The 18,620-nt window shown below is 46.9% G+C and overlaps 1 protein-coding gene across 1 annotated transcript in view; it reads right to left on the minus strand.

Annotated features, from left to right (window-relative positions):
• LOC114082774 (E3 ubiquitin-protein ligase rififylin) overlaps positions 1 to 18,620 on the minus strand; it is a 786,130-nt gene that overhangs the window by 153,902 nt on the left and 613,608 nt on the right. The gene's annotated exons all lie outside the window — the stretch shown is intronic.

Below are 18,620 nucleotides of genomic sequence, written 5' to 3' on the forward strand. Positions count from 1 at the left end.
ATTTGGTATTTCTATTTTCTTAGTCCTCAGCACTTACTCTGCTTACCCTGTTCTGGGTCTTTCCTTAGCCCCAGGGAAGACAGCTCCCAAGGAGATGCAGGGCCTGAGCTGAGCTATTGTGCCTCAATGCATAGACAAACAAGATAAAGCCATGCAGTGTAAGGACTGCAACAGAGAGGGCATGACCTGAGCCCTGAGGAGGGCAAGAAGCCACCTCACCCTGTAGTGTCCGAGAGTGATCTTTAGGCAAGGTCTCCTGCAGGCTGGTGTGGGGAGGGCCGTGCTAGGGAGGGGAAGGGGTTTCTGCAAGGACCTCAAGGAACACAGGAGCACACTTCATTCCAAGTCCAGAGGCAAAGCTGGACTGTGGGGGTGTAACGGGGAATGGCTAAAGAGAGATGTGACTTCCGAGGGGCCAGTTCAGACATTAAATCCATTGCTTGGAAGACACAGCACATAGCCCCATGCACCTGTGTATTCCTCATGATCCCATCCACAGGTGCTCAGGAAAAGGTAGCTGAGTCAAACGTACGTGTGGAACATGAGGCCCAGGTGCATGATAGAGTTGTAGAGGGGTGGCTGGACAGGTCTATTTGATCGTGAACTTGCCAGCTCAGACCCCTGCAGTGGCTCCCCACCGTCCATTGGGTGATGTGCAAGCAACCCACTGGACACTTATGGTGCTTTTTGTTAGGTCTCAGTGGATTCTTTCATCCCGTTGTGACCTCTCTCTCTCTCCCTCTGGGAACACCCCGTCCGTTTCCAATACCACTGTCTCCACCAAGTTGCTTGTGCTTTCCCACACCAACAGGATCTCCTCCTGCTTTGAATGTCCCTGTGCCTGGGTCACTACAGGAAGGTCTTATATTCCTGCAGCCCTCCTTGATGCTCTGGCATGGCTGGGTTGAAAGTGTCCTTCAAGACCATCAGCAATGGTGGCTCTTATATTTTTCTGAGAGCTTTTGCCAAGGTGTGAAAGTCTTGGCCCCATGTCACAATCAGAATGAAAAATGCATGTGCCTGTTCATGCTAGAGAAAGAAAACTCCAAGTGATTCTCTCGGCACCAGAAGGAAAGAATTGTGCATCTGCCATGAGTTCTTCATAGTATCCTGGATCAAAATGACCCTCAGAAAGGAAAGTCACTTGCTCCTATTGAGAATGGGTTGCAGAGACAGGGTGGTAGGACTTGAGCCCTGGCCATCTGACCTCCAAGTGCACCTGTCCCTGAGAATATGTTCAGCTCATTACTTCTGCTGAACCAGGAGCCATTTGGGGGGTTTTCTGTCACCCCCAAAATAGTAGAAGTAGTTGAGATCACTGTTGTCCCTCTCCTGTTTGTTCCCTTGGTCCCTGGAGATGGATGGAGTTTTATTCCATTACCCCGGCATCTCTGGGAAGAGGGGAGTTGATTGGCCAAATGTAACTATGGGTCCCTTAGACTTGACAAATGGAGAGGGAACAGTGTGGTCACCCAGGAAATTCTTTGCCCTCCCCCTCCTCTTGGGGCTGCCCCTCCAACAGCTCATTTCCCCTCCTCCCCCTTTCTGTGGCCACCACCAGCCCCACACAGGAAGAAGGACCAGCAAGACTTAGTCATGCCTTTCCTCCCGAGGCCCCCTTGGTACCTGGAGGGGACTTACTGCAGGCTCTGACCACACAGCAGCTTCATGGGCCACACAGGCATCTCCCCACTCCAACGTGGCCATCGACGGCAGGGACTTCATCTCTAGGCCCTAGCCCAAGGGCCAGGACCAAGTGATAACTCCCTAAGATATTTGCCACATTGTGTGAGCCGGGACGAAATGACCTAGGAAGGATGCCTGTGCAGGAAACACCCTCAGGATAAACATCATGACTCGTATAAATAAATCTTTCCTTTTTTATTGGTGCATGTTAATTATACAGAATAGCGGGTTTCCTTGGGGAATGATCATACAGGCATATAACAGAATTTGATCAATTTCACTCCCTGATAGCTTCCCTTACCCTCCCCCTCCCTCCCTTGATCCCCTTCCTCTACCTTCTTTTTACCTTCATGATGTCATTTTTTTCCTTTCTAGCTTCCAATTTGAGAGAAAAATATGATATTTGTTGTTCTATGTCTGACTTATTTTGCTTAACTTAATGCTCTCCAGTTCCATCCATTTTCCTTCAAATGACTCAACTTCATTCTTCTTTATGGCTGAATAATACTCCAGTGTACGTGTGTGTGTGTGTGTGTGTGTGTGTGTGTGTGTGACATTTTCTTTATCCATTCATCTGTTGATACCTAGACTGGTTCTATAACTTGGCTATTGTGAATTGTGGTACTATAATCATGAGGATATATTATATATATTATGCTGACTTTAATTCTTCTGGATAAATACCTAGTAGTGGTAAAGGTGGATCATGTGGTAGTTCTATTTTTAGTTTTTTTGAGGCACCTCCATATTGATTTCTATAGTGGCTCTACCAATTTACGTTCCTACAGTGTCTAACCCCTTTCCCCACATCGTCACCAGCATTTATTATTGTTTGTATTCTTGATGACTGCTGTTCTGATGGAATCTCAGTGTAGTTGTTATTTTAATTTCCCTGATGGCCAAAGATGCTGAGTATTTTCATAAAATTGTTGACCATCTGAATTTTCTTCTTCTGAGAAGGGTCTGTTCATCCGCCATTACTTGACTGGGCTGTTGTTTGGGTGTTGAATTTGTTTGTGTTCTTTATGTATACAGGATAGTAACCCTCTGTCTGAGAAGTCGCCGGCAAGAATCTTCTCCCATTCTGTTAGGCTATCTCTTCACGCTGTGGTTTCTTTTGCTGTGCAGAAGCTGTTCAATGTGATGCTATCCCATTTACGGATTCTTCTTATTACTTTCTGAACTACCTGAGTCCACTCAAGATGTCATAGCTGTAGCCTCTATATTAAAGTATTTCCCCTGTTTTCTTCTAGCATTTGCCAAGTTTCTGGTCTACTTCCTAGGTCCATGATCCATTCTGAGTTGACTATTGTACAGGTGAGAGAGACGGATCTAGTTTCGTTCTTCTACATGTAGATAACCAGTTTTCCCAGAAAACAAAATTTTTCTCCTGATTCGATGTTTAGAAGCTAGGAGGTGCCTGAAGGTAGTTATTTTTATTAGTCATCTTTTCTGAAACAGGTACTACTTTACTGAAGACAGAGACCAGACAGATTTCAACCAGTGTGATCCATCTTAAAATCATCACTTCCAGTGGTGTCCATGGGTTCCAGGCTCTCTTGCCTCCCCCTTGCTGACCAGGTGGATTGGCGCCTGCCCGGCCACCTGCTCTTCAGTCACAGCTCAGCTCAGCTCCCCCATGGCCAGAGACCCATGGGGAAAAGGCATTTTCTCAGCACCACAGAGGTGCAGAAATACTTGTTGTTTTATCCACCTCTGGGACTGAGTCTTCCTAGTTTCCTTCCTGGTTTTCCTTCCTGTCTGGAGGAATAGGATGCTCTCTGGAGTCAGGCATCACTGAGTGAAATCTCAGCTCCACGCTTGGTCTTGGGCAAGTAGCTGAGGCTTTCTGAGCTCTGTTCCCTCTCATAAGCTCCAGTGCAAACTTGGTCCTGCTACATCTCTCCCTGTTGATTTCAAAATAAGCTCCCCCGATTTTAACCTAATTTTGAGCTATCTGAAGGGTTAAGTGATGTGTAAGAGGGAGGGAGGGGAGAGGAGAAGGAAAGGAAAGTTGGAAGGTTGAAGCCCCTTGTGGAGTACCCTACATGTACCTAACACCCCGGGGACAAGCAGGGCACAGCTCTGCCCTCGGGGACTGACAGCCCACTGGGGTGCAGGTCATGGTGGGAAAAGTGAGACAAGCTCCAGGGGACAGCATCCTGAGAGCTGCAGAGTGTATGGAAGCTGTCACCTCTCGCACCGGGTCCCCTTTCCTCCTGGGTCCTGGACCACTGTGAGGTGTCCACAGGTGACCAAGGCAATGCCACCACCTTCCTATAGGGGCCAGCTTCCTAGACTTCTTCCTTCTAAGCTGGTGCTGCTGACACCCAGGCCAGGCTTTGCGCTGCTGCCGACAGGAGCGCAGGGTCCTCTGGGGTCCTCGCACAGGCCCGCTGGCCCCGCCCACAGCGTGGATGCGCAGCACCCCTCCCCCACCGGGAATCCAAAGCCCCGCCTCCTGGGGCAGGAAAATCTTCCTCCATTTCTTCCTACCGCTGCACACTTCAGTTCTCCTTAGGGCCCCCCACCCCCACCCCGGTGTACCGCTCAGTCTCCATGTAAAAGAGCCATCGTGCCTCGCGCAGCAACAGGCAGCCTGAGGGTGCCCAAGGATGTCGCAGCAGCGGCCATTGCCAGCTTCTCTGTGTGCTGCTGAGCCTGACAACTTGGCCTGCTGTGCTGGGGTGAAGTGCAAACGTCGGCTCTGCTCATAGAGTCCTGCCCAGCGTGGCCACAGGGCTCTGGCCACACAGCCTGGCTCACTGTCCTGTTCTGCATGGATCCTGGAACTTCACCGGCCCTTCTGCCTGGAGCCTGTTTCTGGCTTCATGTGGTGGAGACCCTGCAGGCTGTGACCCCCAAGCTCCTGAAGTGACCCGTCCCCTTCCCTGTCCCCCCACCATCCCACCAGCAGCAGGCGTCTCATACTGTGGCAGTTTCCTAGTCCTCCTCATACACACACCCCTGCCTGGAAACTTCCAGAGGGCAGGAAGCCCTCCATCAAGGTCAGCATTTTGTTCTACGGTACCCAACGCCTGGTGGTGTGCGGGATTATGCTGGAGAGGAGGAAATCTGTTTTTTGTTGTTAATTTGGTTTTGTTTTTGTACCAGGGATTGAACTCAGCTTAACCACTGAGCCACATACCTACTCCTTTTTATTTTTAAGACAGGATCTTTTTAAAATTTATTTATTTATTCTGATTTGTTAGACATGACAGCAGAATGCATTTCAATTCCTAGTACACATATAGAGCACAATATTTCATGTCTCTGGTTGTACACAAAGTAGAGTCACTCCATTTGTGTCTTCATACATGTCCTTAGGGTAATGATGTCCATCTCATTCCACCATCTTTCCTACCCCCCCCACTCCCTCCCTTCCCCTCCCTCCCCTTTGCCCTATTGAAAGTTCCTCCATTCTTCCCATGCTCCCCCACCCATCCCCATTATGAATCAGCATCCTCATATCAGAGAGCACATTCGGCCTTTGGTTTGGGGGGGGGGGATTGGCTTACTTCACTTAGCATGATGTTCTCCAGCTCCATCCATTTACCTGCAAATGCCACGATTTTATTCTCTTTTAATGCTGAATAATATTCCATCGTGTATGTATATACCACGTTTTCTTTATCCATTCATCTATTGAAAGGCATCTAGGTTGGTTCCACAATTTAGCTATTGTGAATTGAGCTGCTATAAACATTGATGTGGCTGTGACTCTGTATATGCTGTTTTTAAGTCCTGTGGATATAAACTGAGGAGTGGGATATCTGGGTCAAATGGTGATTCCATTCCAAGTTTTCCAAAGATTCTCCATACTGCTTTCCAGATTGGTTGCACCAATTTGCAGTCCTACCAGCAATGTAAGAGTGTGCCATTTTCCCCCACATCCTCACCAACACTTTTTGTTGTTTGTAGTCTTAATAGCTGCCATTCTGAGTTGAGTGAGATGAAATCTTAGTTTTGATTTGCATTTCTCTAATTGCTAGAGATGTTGAACCTTTTTTCCTATATTTGTTGATTAATTGTGTATCATCTTCTGAGAAGTGTCTGTTCAGTTTCTTGGCCCATTTATTGATTGGGTTATTTGATTTTTTGGTGTTAAGTTTTTTGAGTTCTTTATCTCCTGGAGATTAGTGCTGTGTCTGATGTGCATGTGGTAAAAATTTGCTCCCATTCTGTAGGCTCTTTTCACCTCACTGATTGTTTCTTTTGCTGAGAAGCTTTTTTGTTTGAATCCATCTCATTTAGTGATTCTTGATTTTATTTCTGTCTATATAGGAGTCTTATTAAGGAAATCAGGACCTAATCCGACAAGATGAAGATTTGGCTCAGCGGTAGAGCACTCACCTGGCACGTGTGAGGCACTGGGCTTGATCCTCAGCACCACATAAAATAAATTAATGAATTAAAGGTATTGTGTTCAACTACAATTAAAAAAAATATTCTAAAAAGTATTTTTAAAAAAATATGTCTTTAAAAAAAAAAAGACAGGCTCTTGCTAAATTTCTTAGGCCTCGCTAAGTTGCTGAGGCAGGTTTTGAACTCACGATACTCCTGCTTCAGCTTCCTGAGCCACTGGGATTACTGGCATGCGCCACTGCACCCCACTGAGAAGGAGAGTTGTAACCTCACTCAGTATGAAGAGGTTAGGGGACACACAGAAGTCACACAGGTGGCCAGTGTATGTGCCGATGGGCACCATTGCACATTTGGAATGCAGTGACAGCTGTAGTTCAGTGACAAGCTCCTTCCTTCCTTCATTCATTCCCTCTGAGTATGCCTTTGGAGGGTCCACTGTTTACAGCCCCTGCACAGTCAGGCTGGAGGGGACACAGCTGCACAGAGCTGTCCTCCAGGGCGCGGGCCCAGGGAGGACAACACATACCAACCAACAGCTGAGCACAGACTGCAAGGACCATCACTAGTGCGAATACCAAAGGCTGAGGGCGGACTCCTTGGGTTTTAGTGTGACGTTTCAGCTGAACCTGGAAAGGGGACGGTGAGATTTGCCAGGAGGGGTCCACCCTGGTGTGCAATGGTTCTGAGTGGGCCCTGGGGCCAGGGTGCTGTGTCCCAGCCCCAGCTCCTCTGAACACTAGTGTGTGGCTTCTTTGAGTTGCTTAACCTCTGAGCCTCGTCTCAATGGGGATAATAATGGTTTCTTCTTACAGGTTTATTTGGAAAGTTCATGCACAGGAACGGGGCCCGACATATTTCTCCAGGCAAATGGGAACAGTGACATCACAGCAGTGCGTGGGCCGGTGCCTTCAGAACTGGGGGCAGGAGGCAGGATAACTGGGGAGTAGCTAGAAATGCAGGGGTGGAGGAGGCCTGGGTCTGGTTGCACAAGTTCCTGTTTACTAGGCTCGTCCTTTGTACGCTACTGTCAACAGAGAGGGCCAATCTTTTGCTCAGAAGAGAGTAGGGCTAGACTTGTGGGTAGGACTCAGGTTCCATGCTGAAGGCTGAGGACAGAAGGAAGGGAGGGGGGCCAGGCTCTAGGAGGAGGGGTGGGGGTCCGCAGAGAAACGGGCATGTGGTAATCAGGGTATGGGGACTCGGGCTTTGTCACTTCTTTTCTCCAGGAGCTTAGATGAGTCACCTCCACTCCCTGGGTATCGACTTTCTCACCTTCTGGCTATCTTCTTGTGGCTCTAGAAATGGAACTCGTATTGGGACCATTTGGGAAATTTAACACAAAGGACACACGCTTGAAGGACACATGAGGCCCTCAAGTCTGAATCCAGAGCAGTTGGGATGTCTAGAAAAGCCAGTGCCACAATCCACCCCTTCAGAAGTCCCTGGCCTAGATGACCACCAGGACTCTCTTTGGCCTGGACGGCTGCTGAGACCCTCCCTAGTCTGGCATCAAGTGGCTCCCTGGGTCTGCAGGTGAGGGCAGATTCTGCTCCCCAGCCCCTGCCCATACCACCTTGCCCACCCCTGGTGCAACTAGCAGTTTGGACGAGGCCTGTCCACCACAAACAGTCCTGCTAAGGAGCACGCTGAGGAGAGCGCCAGAGACGCCCCTTCTCTCACTGAGGAGGATGAAGAACGCATAGACCCGAGGGAACTAATGCGGCACCGGGATCCCTCACCACCCTCGAACCTCGTTATAATGTCCCCCTCTGAAACCTAGCAAGCACTGAGGAGGTCAGACGGCAGGGGGCCTCCCAGGTGGGACGTGGGCTTGGACTCAGCTGAGTGGTTCTCAAGCCCCTGGCCCTGCACCAAACGCAAGCCCAGCCCCCGCAGTCTGAGGCTGCACCATCGTGCGGCTCAGCACACCCCACAGCCAGACTGCTGCTCACAAAGCCCCTGGCCCTTTTGTCCTCCCTGTTCCTGGCCCCCGTCCCACAGAGTGGACAGAGCCCTTAGAAAGAACTGGGTGGACCTGGTCACAGCATAGACGAGGAGCCTGAGGCCGAACAAGGAAAGGTGGGCTGTCACATGGAGACTTAGTGGGCTTCCTCTGTGATTTGCTGGCTTTGGGCTGATGTCTGCAGAGCTGAGTTGTGGACAGAGACGGAAGGTGGGCAGCACGGGAGCCCCAGGTGCTGAAGTCTTGCCAAGCCCCAGCTGAGGCCGGGGCAGCACCCACCCTTGCAGGGAATGGAGGGAGGAAAAGTATTTTCACCCACAGAGCAAAAATGCGGGCGCAGGAAGTGGCACCAATGACTCTAAAGTATGCCCACTGCAACCCACAAGGCCACCCCTCACTGAGGAGACTCCCCACAGGCTGCTGGGAAAGTCCCCTCCCCTCCCTGGGGTGGCAGGCAGGGTGACCTGGGACACAACAGAGCCCACAGTCCATTTCCCAATGCATCCTGTGTCCAGAACCCTGGAGGCCAAGCTGGGCCTGGCCAGGATGCCTGCCTGCCTGCCCGCCCACCCAGGTCTCTCAGGCCTGGCCCCTGTGGAGAGAAGATCCCATCTCTAGGGCAGCTTGGGGGTGGGGTCTCTGGGCATCAATTTTCTCACCTAAAATGTGGGAAGGTCCCATCTCTAGGGGTGGGGACTCAGGGCAGTCTCTGAAGTGAGCTCACCTGAGCACAGAGACTGCCCTGAGCCCTGAGCCCTGACCCCTGCCCTCAGCAACTGGAGCCAGGCCTCAGAGGCACTGACCAATCAGAGCCCAGCTTTCCATCTTCTAGGCTGCCTCTCCACCTTCTGATGTGGTGCACAGAACAGCAGGCTCTGGGGCCAGTCGCCTGCACTTTAATTCAGGTTGCTACTCAAGAGTGCCTGACCCCTTCCGATCATCTCCCCGGACCTCTGCAAACGGAGTTCACAGTGCCCCGGCCTGAGGGCTGTTGTAAGGACTCCAGACAGAGCCAAGTGGCAGCTGTGACTCCTGCATGTCTTATTTGCTCCTTTTCTTCTTGGTTTACCTGAGGCCTTTTCTTTAGCTCCTCTGAAAAGCTGATCCCAAGTCAGCTGGGTCCTGTTTCTCAGCTGTGGCTGGTGAGCCTCGCTTCCCACCCAGCCAAGGCTCCAGCTTCTGGGTCCCACCAGCCCCGTCCCACGACCAAATGGGTTATCTGATTTGCAAAATGGAAATGATGGACCTCTCGTCCAACAGCTAAGAATTTCAAGAGGGTGACCACAGAAATGGCACCGCTCTTCTGCCAGGAAGCCTTGATGCCCTGATTCTGCCTCCTGTTGGGGAGACATCGATCTGGGCACTTCCTGGAACCTCCCACTGCACCCCGTGCCCCCTGCTGCCCTGGCTTGGAAGGACTTTCCAAAGTCCCACCACTATGGTCTTATCATTGTTTCCAAGTCCTTGACATGAAGACGTTTCCTAAATGAGGCAGAGGGACCTATTACATTTTCCACAAACCTCACTCCATGTGACACGATGACCTTCCTGTCATACCCTCCCCCTGCCGTTTCCCCCAGCAGAATCAAAAGGCCCCAGCTGCTGCTGGCCAAGCTGAGATGACAGAGGAGGGACGGCGGAGAGGACACTTCCGTCCTGCCCACTGTCTCTAGCTAGGGCTACTTTCCATCGTAAGTTTCTCCTACCACTCAAGAGATCAGCGTGACTCAATGTGTTGGGCACCTGGCCCAGCGCCTGGCCTAGGTTAGGACCAATTAAAGGAGTCATTAATCACCACTCTCTTCTGCCACCCCCTCCTTCCACCTCCATCGCCTGCTCTCCTGCTGTGGTGCAGCCGAGGGTGGGAGGGTGGCCCTGGGCACCCCTTACCTCTTGCCTCACCTCCTGTTGTGCACAGTCATGCCAGCGCCCCGGAAAGGGAGGGGATTGTAGCCTGGCTTTTCTCCCAACTCATCTGCATGTGCATCCTCATCTGTAAGTTAGAGATGCTAATTTCTTCCCTGTTCAGCTGATAAAAAGGGCATGAGCCTCAATGGAGGCTGCTGGCTGGCTGGGGCACTGGTGAAGCAGAAGGTTATCAGCAATGCCACCTCCACCCCTCGCCCCTGCCACCACGGCCTCTGCCTGGCCTCTCTTTCTAGCCCAGCGATGGAGATAGCCCACCATCTTGCCTGATCTCGCAAGGATCCCTGACCCACTGGCCCACGTCCTTCCATAAACATTCCCTGGCCACGGCTTCGGCAGCATGTGGCACTCCTGGTTTCCCTCCAACCTCTGTTACCCCCAAACCCAGTACGGGCTCCTCCTCTGTCCACCCCTTACTCTTTTTTTTTTGAGTGCTAATACCCATAATTAATATTCACTTAAAATAATGATAATATGTATTTTAAATGTTATTTAAGTGTGTGTTTTTAAGTTTATTTATTTATTTAAGTTAGGTATATATGACAGCAGAATGTATTTGGACTCATTGTACACAACTGCAGCACAACTTGACATTTCCATGGTTGTACACGATGTAGTTCACACCATATGTGCAGTCATACATGTATCTAGGATAATGATGTCCATCTCATTCCACCATCTTTCCTGCCCCCATGCTCCCTCCCTACCCTTCCTCCCCTGTGCCCAATCAAAGTTCCTCCATTTTTTCCATGCCTTCCCACCCCCGACCCCATTATGGATCAGCATCCACTTATCAGAGAGAACATTCAGCCTTTGGTTTGGGGGGATTGGCTTACTTCACTTAGCATGACATTCTCCAACTCCATCCATTTACCTGCAAATGCCATGATTTTATTCTCTTTTAATGCTGAGTAATATTCCATTGTGTATATATACCACAGTTTCTTTATCCATTCATCTATTGAAGGGCATCTAGGTTGCTTCCATAGTTTAGCTATTGTGAATTGAGCTGCTATAAACATTGATGTGGCTGTGTCCCTGTAGTATGCTGATTTTAAGTCCTTTGGGTATAGACCGAGGAGTGGGATAGCTGGGTCAAATGGTGGTTCCATTCCAAGTTTTCTAAGGAATCTCCATACTGCTTTCCATATTGGTTGCACCAATTTGCAGTCCCACCAAGAATGTATGAATGTGTCTTTTCCCCACATCCTCACCAACATTTATTGTTGTCTGTATTCTTGATAACTGCTATTCTGACTGGCATGAGACAAAATCTTAGAGTAGTTTTGATTTGCATTTCTCTAATTACTAGAGATGTTGAACATTTTTTCATATGTTTGTTGATCAAATGTATATCTTCTTCTGAGAAGTATATGTTCAGCTCCTTAGCCCATTTATTGATTGTGTTGTTTGTCTGTTTTGTTGTTAAGTTTTTTGAGTTCTTTATATATCCTGGAGATTAGTGCTCTATCTAAACATGTGGTTGGCAAAAATTTGCTCCCAAAATGTAGGCTCTCTGTTCACCTCATTGATTGTTTCTTTTGCTGAGAAGAAGCATTTTAGTTTGGGTCCACCCCATTTATTAATTTCTTAGTTTTATTTCTTTCGCTTTAAGAATCTTGTTGAGGAAGTCTAATCCAACATGATGAAGATTTGGGCCTACTTTTTCCTCTCTTAGGTGCAGGTCTCTGGGCTAATTTCTAAGTCCTTAATCCACTTTGAGTTGAGTTTTATACATTTTTGAGAGATGGGGGTTTATTTTCATTTTGCTGCAAATGGATTTCCAGTTCTCCCAGCATCACTTGTTGAAGAGGCTATCTTTTCTCCACTGTATGCTTTTGGCACCTTTCTCTAGTATGAAATAACTGTATTTATGTGAGCTTGTCTTTGTGTTTTGTATTCTGTACCATTGCTCTACATGTCTATTTTGGTGCCAATACCATGCTGTTTTTGTTACTGTAGCTCTGTGGTATAGTTTAAGGTCTTGTATTGTGATGTCTCCTGCTTCCCTTTTCTTGCTATGGATTGCTTTGGCCATTCTAGGTCCTATCATTTTTCCAAATGAATTTCATGATTGCTTTTTCTATTTCTATAAGGAATGATATTGGGCTTTTAATTGAAATTGTATTGAATCTGTATAGTGCTTTGGGTAGTATGGCCATTTTGACAATTCTTCCTATCTAAGAGCATGGGAAATTTTTCCATCTTCTAAGGTCTTCTTCAATTTATTTCTTTAGTGTTCTGTAGTTTTCATTGTAGAGGTCTTTCACCTCTTTTGTTAAGTTGATTCCCAAGTAGGTTTTTTTTTTTTTTTTTTTTGAGGCTATTGTGAATGGGTAGTTTTCCTGATTTCTCTTTCAGAGGATTCATCATTGATGAATAGAAATACAGTTGATTTATGGGCATTGATATTATATACTACTACTTTGCTGAATTCATTAATAAATTCTAGAAGTTTTCTGGTGGGCTTTTTTGCATCCTCTAAGTATAGAATTATCAGCAAATAATGATAGTTTGAGTTCTTCTTTTCCTATCCACATACCCTTAATTTCTTTCATCTGTCTAATTGCTCAGGCCAGAGTTTCAAGGACCATGTTGAATAGAAGTGGTAAAAGAGGCCATCCTTGTCTTGTTCCAGTTTTTAGAGGGAATGCTTCCAATTTTTCTCCGTTTAGAATGATGTTGGCCTTGGGTTTAGCATAGATGGCTTTTACAATGTTGAGGTATGTTCCTACTATCCCTAGTTTTTCTAGTGTTTTGAACATGGAAGGGTGCTGTATTTTGTCAAATGTTTTCTCTGCACCAATTGATATAATTATATGATTCTTATCTTTAAGTCTATCTATGTGATGAATTATGTTTATTGATTTCTGTATGTTGAACCAAACTTGCATCTCTGGAATGAACCCCACCTGATTATGGTGTACTATTTTTTTTGAAATATGTTTTTGTATGCAATTTGCCAGAATTTTATTGGAATTTTTGCATCAATGCTTATCAAGGATATTGGTCTGAAATTTCGTCCCTTACTTTTGATGTCCCCCTAGCCTGTGAGGGATAACAGTAGCTAAGAGCTCGCGCTGGTTGAATGCTTCTTGTATTCTAGGCCCTTCTCTAAGCAATCCATGCTTGTTAACTGTCTAATCTTCCTCACAACTCTGAAAGCAGATATTATTCTTAGCTCCCATTTCACAGATGAGGAAACCAAGGCACGGAGAAGGCACACTGTCCAAAGGTCACTGAGCTAGTCCCTGGGGAAGTGGATTCAAATGCAAACTGCCTCCAGACAGCCAGTGCTCAGCACCACCTCTCGGTACAGCATGCTCCTGGCTGCTGCCCAACAGCTTAACTTACCTGGAAAGGTTCCTACCAGTCGGGCAACATCCTACGCCACCTGCGATTCCATATATAGCCCTCTAAATATCTACCAATGTAATGAGACCCTAGTCCCTGGATGGAATGACACGCCCTTCCGCCCAACACACCCAGGTCTTTACACATGTTCCCTGGCTAGAGGGAACGATCTCCACGCTGTTTCATCACCCGGTGGGCGGCCACTCTTCCATGTCAAGATGGCTCCCCAAGGCCTCCTCCACCTCCTCCCCAACCTCCCTCCCTTCCCAATGCCAGGCACTCTGCCCATCTCTCTGCAGAAACACACCCCACCTCACAATGTAATCTATTAGTTCCCTTGCTGCTCTCTTGGCTGGACTCTGAGATTCCCAGACCATTCCCCACGTCTGCACCATCTTCCAGGCACCCCCAAATCCTGCCTTTCCCACAATGTGTCATCCCAATGGCAAGAAGACCGTCCTCTGCCTTCTTCGTAACATTCAGATAGTTTCGGGGGGGTCTCAAAGTTACAACTTCACCAGAGAGTTACCTCCCCTGTCTGTCTGACAGGGCTGACTTCCAAGGAGGGAGCAGTGACTTGGGATCATAATAATAGTCTTTCATATGGTCACGGTATTGATGGCTTGCTCAATCCCTTGTACCCATTTATAGCTTTGAGACTCACAACAAAGTATGGAATCGATATTACCAAACTGTCCCAAGTGTGAGGAAACCAAGGCTCAGTGAGATTAAGGACACACAGACAGGACCCCACCTCCGAGCAAAACAGCCCCCCCCCCCAGCTGAATATTTAAAATGTCATTGGTGATGACTCTGTCTTCTTTTCCCCAGTCGATCGGAAGTCTCCTACTAGGAAGGCCATCATCACCGACATCTGGACATCACTCTTTAAATACATAACCTTTTCTCCCCAGCCACCACCCTGCAAGTCCAAGAGACCTGCAGCCCCATGTTGAAGCAGATTCATGCAAAGTGAATATAGGACAGGTAAAAGGCCACACTGTGAGATCAGTTGGAGTCTTCCCACGGATATTTTCCTGAGCAAACCTCTGCACCGTCTGACCTGTAAAAATAAGTAAGCAGGTAAAGGCAATCTGGCCTTCCTAATTCAAGCACATCAACAGAAAGGCAGGCTGAATTTAAGACTATTATTAAACAAATGTGTTTCTCTTACTTTCAACCATGTATAATTCCTTTTAACGGTTTTATCTGTAAAAGGTATTTAGAAGATATGCTTTAATGGCGAGTTTATTGGGATTTATAATTAGCAGAGCAATTGTGAGCACTTAAAAGTACTTGGAAGCAGATTAAACCCACTAAGGGGAATCAACCACTCAAAAACATAAAAGCAGTGTCCATTACATGCCAGCAATCACCGGCTGATCAGATATGCACGGACTCACCCAGCTACAGCAAATCTTACTTCTGATGCAGTATTTGACAGCCCTTCCAGCAAGAATCCCTCATTGATTAAGTCAGCAGATACTTAAAAGATGCCTACTATGTGCTGGGCACTCTTCTAGGCTGAGAACTAAATACATCTGGCACTTGTCCTTGTAAACCTTATACCTTGTGAGAAAGACATAACTTCCAAGCAAGCTAATATATAAACTAGATGATTTCCAATCAGATAAGTCAATGAAGGAAACATAGTGCACAGATCTGACTATAGGAGAGATTAATGAGTTTGCAGTCAAGCTGGGACCTGAATGACAAGAAGCTATGAAAACAGAGAGATGGAACATTCTAGGCAGAGAGAATGGCAGGCACAAAGGCCAAGTGTATTTTAGCTTATGCTTCCCCCTGAATAAGATGCTGAGACAAAGATTTAAATGAAAGCAGTTTATCTGGGAGATGCAGAAGAAATAAGTGTGGGAAGGGAAGAGAGGGAAGGGAAGAGAGGGAAGGGAAGCCCTTAATAAAAAAACATGTTTTCCAGGAAGCCCGATGTGGGCTGGGTGGTAGGAAACAGTGTGGGACACACTCCTGAGTTGCCCCAGGCAGGAGCAGGGTGTGTGAGGTGCTTACACTCCAGTTCCTGTCAATCATGGCTGACAAACTCCCTGGTCACCCGCCCCCCCAGCCTGCTCACGGGCAAAGCAGTCTTTAGTGGCCGAGGTCAGCAGATGCACAGTGAAATTCAAGGCATGACGAAGGGATGTGAGCTGGAGAGTGGCAGTATCTGCTGTCCATAGGGACTATCCTAGAATGTTCCAGAAGAATGGCCGGTACAGGTGGTAGGTAGCAGGTGGTAGGCCGGGGCGAGGAGTCTGGATTTTATTCTACGTGTATAGGAATAAAATCAGCTGCAAAATTGAGTCAGGGATATGGAGTGGCTTCTGTTTTTAGTAGGATCATTCTCTCCGTTGTATGGAGAACAGATTTTTTTTTTTTTTTTGGAGAACAAATAAATAGGTCGGACAAGAGGCAGTAGCAGGAGTCCAGGCAAGAGACGCCATGGCTATGGCTGAGACAGGGACGGTGCAGAGTGGAAGGACGCAGGTGACGTGGTCAAAGGTGGGACAGGACCCACAGGCAGCAGGATGGGGGGGTGGGCAATGGAGGGAGGGTTGTCACTTAGGCGTGGTGTAAGAGATCAGAGTTGCCCCAGGCAGGAGCAGGGTGTGTGAAGTGCTTACACTCCAGTTCCTATCAATCAGACTCCCTGGATCCTGAGGGGAACAAGTCTAACCCCCTGGATCCGTGGGATGGGCTATTCCAGGCGGGCACCTGTTAGGTGATTTGGGTCCGTCACTCCTACCCATCTGGGCCTCAGATTTCTCCCATGAGAAGTTAGGGAACAGGACAAACTAACTTCTAAAGACACTTTTAGCTCTAATACTATATGGCTTTGAGGAACAAACGTCTCTTTTGACATTTTTAATGGTTTTTAAGAATTGCACAAATCTCTGTGACCCATTATTCAAGACAAGAGCTAAGGCTTTGAGAAGAACTAAGTCTAACCAGATTTTCCCCAAGTCCCCCAACCCAGGGTGACCAATATCTCAAATTCCCTCACTTCCTTTTCTCTATAATATAGTCAGTGTACGCTTCTACATGTAGAGTCATCCCTCGGGGTCCTTGGGAGATTGTCTCCAGGAACCCCTAAAATCTGAATATGCTCAATTCCCTTATGTCAAATGGCATACATTTGCATATCCCCTGGGCAATCCTCCCAGGGATTTTAAGTCATCTCTAGGTAGCTTTTAATACCTAATACAAAGTATATGTAAATAGTCGTTATACTGTATTATTAATAGAACAATAACCAGAAAAAAAAGTTGTACATGTTCAGAATTGATGGAATTTTTAAAAATATTTTCAATTCACGGTGGTTTGAATGCAATGGGTTACAGGAGCCTAGATATAGAGGTCTGACTATATGTATTTTTACTTTATAAAATGGGTATCATGCTGTCCCCAAGGATTTTTGTTGAGTAATACTTTGTTACTCCTACTGAGTATCACTGAAGTTCATGTGTTTTCAATGTTGTATAATATTCCATTGAGCAAGCCATGAGACATCTTGTTCATTTACATTCTTTTTATGGATACTTGAGCTTTTTCTAAATTTCTGCCATGGGAAACAGTAATAAGCACTCTTAAAGATGACGATCATAAGTCTGCACGAGTTTCATTAAGTGTATCTGAAGAGGTGGGCTTGCTGGGTTGGAACATTCGCTGTTACACAGTTGTGTCTGTCAGCTGTATTTCCTCTTCTGTGAGATGTCCCCCCCTGTCTTTGCCACTTTTCTCTTGATTGTCTCTGTTTTGCTTATCGGCAGCATCAGCCTGTTTCCTGTTGAATGCATGGGCTCCTGATCATTTTATGTGCTGAAAAATCAGTCTTATTCAATCCAGATGGGCAGCGCTTTCAGTAATGTAACACTCCCGGAGACTTGTTTTGTTTGGGTACCAGGAATGGAACCCAGGGGGCACTTCACCACTGAGCCCCATCCCAGCCCTCTTTATTTTTTACTTTAAGACAGGGTCTCACTAAGTTGCTGAGGCTGGCCTCAAAATTGCAATCCTCCTGCCTCAGCCTCCCAAGTCGCTGGGATGAAAGCTATGCTCCACCATGCCTGGCTTCAGAAACTGCTTTTGAACTATCAGTAGCCAAACCCACAGTTTATTTGTACAAAGGCCTTGCTCTCTAGATGTGACCTCAAGCACTTGAATACCATCAGGTTTTATGAGACCATCTCTTACCCGTGAGCCTTTTTATCCAAATAACAGGATTTCCTAGGAAGCTATTCTTCTTATCAGAGGTCTTATCAAAGACGGTGACCTCATGCCCTGGATTTGGTCCTGGCCACCAGGTTGAGTGTTAATAACCATGCTTTGATTTGATCTGTGCTCTAAAGCTATGTCTTATTTTGAGAATATTTTACAAACTTCAAAGGTGAGAAAGAAGAGATGATTGCATCTTTCAAATCCTGTACGCCCTAGAATGCCTAGATTCTCTGATTCCTTTCAGTTTCGTTTGCAAATGAGCCAGTTCTTTTGCTGATGTCATCTTTCTCGTAGCACTTCTTGCAACACAGCGCAGCTAGCATCCATTAACACACACAACAACATTTGGTCTCTAAACCTCTTCTCCCAAAGCCTCAGATTCAGTAGTTTTATTTTCTGCCTTCCAAGTTAGACATGTGACGGTTTTACCAAATGTTATAGTACTGCTTTATGTAGGTTACCATTTTTCCAATCCTGTGTAGAAATGATCTTGCTGCCTGCCACTTAGCCCCAAAGCCAAAATTATACATCTAATTAGAGTAACACTCACTTCTAGGCATTAATCTCTGTGTTAGTATGCTTTTGCTACAATAACAAGCAGCCCCAAAATATCCATGACTTCCATCAAGAAACATGGCTATCTTGCTCCCAAGTCTGGGATCCCATTGCATCTTGGCTCCAAGCTGTGGGCTGGGTCAAATCTTCCCTATTCCTGGGCTTGGGGTAAGGAACAGCTTTTGCTGAGGATGTGTTATTCTCCTGGCAAAGAATCCATGAGAAAGTGTTGGCAGAGATTTGCAATGCTTTCCAAACTTCTGCCAGGCTATGACACATGTCCTCTCTACTAGTATCTATTGGCTCAGGGAAAAAATGTGGCTAAGCCCAGAGTCAGTGGTGTGGGAAAACATATTCTGAATCATTTTAAACAAGAACACAGCATCCGATGGAGAGGGAGGAGCTCTTCATATTCTCTTGTACTAAACCTGTAGGTATGTGCATCATGACAGATTCTCTGATTTGTAACTTGTTTTCGGGTTGTCTTTTAAAGCAAGAAAACTCGTCCTTTAGGTACAAATTTGTCAGCCATTTCTTT

The sequence above is a fragment of the Marmota flaviventris genome (genome assembly GCF_047511675.1).
Source record: "Marmota flaviventris isolate mMarFla1 chromosome 17 unlocalized genomic scaffold, mMarFla1.hap1 SUPER_17_unloc_1, whole genome shotgun sequence".
Classification (NCBI taxonomy): domain Eukaryota; kingdom Metazoa; phylum Chordata; class Mammalia; order Rodentia; family Sciuridae; genus Marmota; species Marmota flaviventris.